Source organism: Loxodonta africana, chromosome 15 (genome assembly GCF_030014295.1).
Source record: "Loxodonta africana isolate mLoxAfr1 chromosome 15, mLoxAfr1.hap2, whole genome shotgun sequence".
Taxonomy (NCBI): Eukaryota; Metazoa; Chordata; class Mammalia; order Proboscidea; family Elephantidae; genus Loxodonta; species Loxodonta africana.
In genome coordinates, this window is record NC_087356.1 from 63,802,248 (window position 1) to 63,806,986 (window position 4,739).

Consider the following 4,739-nt stretch of genomic DNA (forward strand, 5'->3'; position numbering starts at 1 on the left):
GAGATTATTTTGGCAACAGCAGAGGTGGCTAAACTAGAGAGGTATATTGGGATATGCTAAATAACAGGGACTACACCGTTCTGTAGTGTGTTTCAGTTTAAACTGAAAAAGTGCCTGAATGTGAGTAGTGGCTGTGGGAAAAGGAGGGAGTGCATTGTGGTGGGAGATTCTCTTACCTGGCAGATAAGAATTGCAGAAAATATTTTGAAGCCTTTATCCTGAAAACAATTTAATTCTCACTAATATTTATTGAGTGCCTACTGTATAATCTGCACTGTTCTTAGCCCCCAAAGCAAAGTAGTAAACAAGACAGACTGGTCTTTGTCCCTATAGAGTTTATAGTTTCCAAAGGAACACGGAAATAGACAGAAAAGGAGAAATATGTCTGATGAGTGTTATGATGGGGCTCTACCAGGAGCTATGAGAAAATAAAGAATGACTGCCGACATTTATTGACTATTTAGCATAAGGCAGGCACTGTTCTAAGCATTTTGCTTATACCAGCTCATTTAATTGTCACAACAACCCAGCGAGAGAGATGCTGTTATTACCAGCCCTATTTTATTAATGATGAACCTGAGGCACAGAGAGTTTAAGTCACCTGCCCAAGGTGTGATAATTAGTTCATATGGAGATGGGATCACACATGTTCCCTCTCACTCTGTAGCCCGCATTCTTAAGTACAATGATGATGAGGATAGACTGAGGAACTCAGTCACTGAATTGTGAAGGACCCAGCAGGACTTTGATGTAGAAATTTCCAGTGTTTCAATTAAACACTTTACAAGGGAGGCAACAAACTAAAAACTGATTTGAGGACATCCCAGGAGAGACAACAACTGAAGGCAGGTACTGCAAACCTGTACATTTAACATTAATTATGAAATAAAAAAGCCTTAAGGAAGAGACCATGAGACAAAATCTCCCTTTAGAATTTGGGAAGAAGAGGAAAGAAAACAATACAATAGCTTTCCTTTCAGAGAGAAGATGATAGGGATTTGGGGAGTTTCTTTTTGCCTCTGTGCTGAGGGATGCTGAATCCCTTGAGTGAGTTGAAAACTAAACACTGATCCCTCAGGAACTAAAGACAGATCATGGTCCAGGGTGTAAATACAACCCACTCACTTCCCTTTTACTTGCAGAATCTCTTCCCTGGGGAAGAGCCTGAGCCATTTCTAACCTGTTTATAATCAAGTGCACTACATCACTTAACTCACATGAAATCATCTGTGTTTCATCGAGTGGAAATGGTGACAATAATAATGATTTTTTTCCCTGTTGCTTGAGAATGCTCAATATTACAATCAGAAAATATCATCTGTTGCTCAAAAATATTTTCAGGACATTTCAGAAAATAATCCTGGGCAGCATACTGTTAGAATCAGAGGAAGGAAAACATCAGAGCTTGAAATTTCATTTCCAGGAACACAGGAGTAAAAAAAAAAAAAATTGATACAGAATCACACAATTTTTCTGTTCTAAGGAAGTGAGTTCCTGAATTCCTTCCATATTAATGTCCTTCTTGTTTTGAAAGAAAGTCCTGGGATCTATGATTTATCCTTTCTTACCCATTATGTGCAGTCTAAATGTAGATGAAAGAATCTGTGACGTGGAACATTTTCAGAACCTCTCCTAGATTCTAGTTCCTTAGTTTTGAAATAGAAACAATGTTCATGGCTCCCATCTTGGAAGGCCTAATCTGCATCAGAAGCCAGCACCATGATCCTAGAGCCTCCACCTCCAATTTTACTGGTAAGGGGAGGGCTCAGTTAGTTAAGAAATAAGGAGAAGAGAGAGGCAATTCTGTCCTGGCCATCTTTCTTTCCTTTATCCCTTGGTTTTTCCTGCTGTCATGTTACATAAGGCAACACTGACATTCTGTATGTAGACAAAGTTGGAGGTAATCTTTGGAATTTTTAGCTTATAAAGACTCTAAAAATGGGAGGAGAATGTCACAGTATATCTTGGAAGTGGTAAAGGCTGATTATATGGGCCCAGGTTGGGTTAGTCTCAAACATTCACAGCATATAACCCAGTCTTGGGGGAGGAGATATTGTGGGAAATTCTGGATTGCCATCTAATGCAACTCCTTTCTCTTGTCCCCAAAGGTAATCCTACAGAAAAATGGCTACTGGGAATGGTTCTTTTGTGACTGAATTCATTCTGATGGGACTAACAGACCAATGGCATCTCCAATTCCCTTTGTTCTCCCTGTTTCTAGTAATGTATATGGTCACTGTATTGGAAAACTTGGGCTTGATAACTCTAATTGGGCTTATTTCTCACCTTCACATCCCCATGTACTTTTTCCTCTTTAACTTGTCCTTCATAGACCTGTTATTCTTCTGTGTTTACACTAAAAATGCTAATGAACTTCAAATCAAAGAATAATATCTCCTACAAGGGGTGCATGACCCAGGTCTACTTTTTCTTTTTTTTTTTTTTGTCATTTCTGAATGCTATGTGTTGACATCGATGGCCTATGATCTCTATGTGTCCATCTGTAATCCAATTTTGTATAACATTGCCATGTCCCCTAAAGTGTGTTTCAACCTTATTTTTGGTTTATGTTTGATGGCCTTTTCTGGTGCTATGGCTCCCACTGAGTGCATGAGACTGACCTGTGATGCCAACGCCCTCAACCATTACTTGTGTGGCCTTCTCCCTCTGCTCCAGCTCTCTTGTGCCACCACTCATGTCAATGAGCTTGTGGATTTTATTGTGGCAGGCATCAACATTATTTTGCCCAGTCTTACCATTTTTATCTCTTACGGTTCCATTCTCTCTAGCATCCTCTGCATCAATCCCACTGAGGGCGGGTCTAAAGCGTTTAGCACCTGCAGTTCCCACATAATTACTGTTTCTCTTTTCTTTGGATCAGGTGCATTCATGTATCTCAAACCATCTGCCGTAGGGTCTATGAGTGAGGGAAAAATCTCTTCTGTGTTTTACACCAGTGTGGTTCCCATGATGAACCCCTTAATCTATAGCTTGAGAAATAGAGATATTAAACTTTCCTTGAGGAAATCCCTGGTTAGCGAAAGGTTTTGATCAAAAACAGAATCTCTCTGTGCAAGTAGTTAGAGGACAGGGAGGCTCTGCAGGTTTAGTTTTAGTATTTTTGATGGCATTATTTTTACCCTACTTCTTTTTTTTTTTTTTTCTTTCTTACCGTGGTGAGTGGTATTTGTCTTTTATTTAATATTATTTCTGCTTTTGGTGGGGATTAATTTTCACTCACTCAACATTTGCATAATTCCTTCTTAATCTCACTTTTCCTCATATATAAGAATAACGTTAAGGAAGGAATTTATTATCACTGCATTTTTAGTGTAAAGTTGAAAGGTTTTTTTTCTCTTGGAAAAATATTTATAAATCTGTGAATGATCCAATAAAGCAATTTTAGTGTGACATTATACCATTGTAGTGAAGGGCTCTTATTTAGAAGTTGTAATGTTTCACTGGATGCATGAGTCAGATAATCATTCTTTTCCTGTTTTTCCATCCTCCACAGGGCAGCAACACGTGTCCTTCATATGTCACCACTTCGTAGAGATAAAATGTTCCATGGACACTCTCAAGTATATCTCACTCGGTAGCTATAAACACTATGCACTAACCTTCTTTTGGCAAAGTGTTTACTTATATACCTTCCTACACCATTACTAACACCTAATTGATTCTGTATCTATAATTATTGCATGGATGGGAAACTTAAGCTCAGAGGGGTTAATGATTTACTTACAGTCACAAAGCTTCTTAATGAAAAAAGCCAAAAGTAAAGCCTTAGCCTACTGATTTCAAATCTACTTTGTTTCTACTTCATTTTATTTATTTATTTCAATGAGCACAAAATATGAGAAAACATTTCTGTTTTAGTGAATGTTGATTTTGTTTTATTCCAGGAGGAGAACATAACTTTCTCTCAGGGCAGGTAGTACATTTTGTTTGTTTCTTTCTTTTCTTTAGGAAAACTCTGATGGTTCTTTTTGGTGGGAAGAGGATGCTGATTGGGCAAATAGAGTTGGGAGATGAATGACCCAAAAAGATACTGACTTTTTTTCTGAAAAATAAAATGAAATGAATGTGAGATACTTGCAGCTGTTTTCATTTCAGAGAATAGAGGACATAGGAAAGAAAGAGGTCCAGAAACATGTCATTAGACCAGGACAGAAGAGACACATGGCCAACAAATAAGAGGCCCCTGTGTAGGGAATAGTCAAAGAGGTTTCAGACAATGATTTCACTTTTTTGTAGCCTGTTCTGTTGAGTACTGCAATTAACCTACACTATACAAAAAGCTTTGGTAAACTTATAATACACAATGATCAAAGACTGTTGGTAGTGTTTTGGGGAATGAAGGAGGAAAAGGTGTAGACAAATTTGTGGGGAAACAGGTAGTGAGAGCACTGCAACTTTGGGAGATAAAATAGTGAGTGCTGATTGAAACTTATGTCAGGAAGCAGAAATTGAGAAAACAAAATGATGAGAAAATGAAAGTCCCTACCCTCTCACTTCTGGAAACTCTTGGAAATATTATGGAGATCACAGAATTTTTCTGAGTGGGAAAAAGGCATAGGTTATTTGATATTGGAGGGATTTTAAATTCAGAGAGCATGAGAACCTGGGAAGAATTAAATTGCACCTGTTCTTGTGGCATTGGTGTGCTATGCCCATGTGTATTTTAGGCTGTACAAAACTCAAATTACAGCTGATATAGGAATTATAATTGAAAATAA

The 4,739-nt window shown here is 38.0% G+C and overlaps 1 pseudogene; it reads left to right on the forward strand.

Moving 5' to 3' along the window:
- Positions 1–1,776: 1,776 nt before the first annotated feature.
- LOC100677124 (olfactory receptor 8B3-like) lies at positions 1,777–3,077 on the forward strand (annotated as a pseudogene).
- The last annotated feature ends 1,662 nt before the right edge of the window (positions 3,078–4,739 follow it).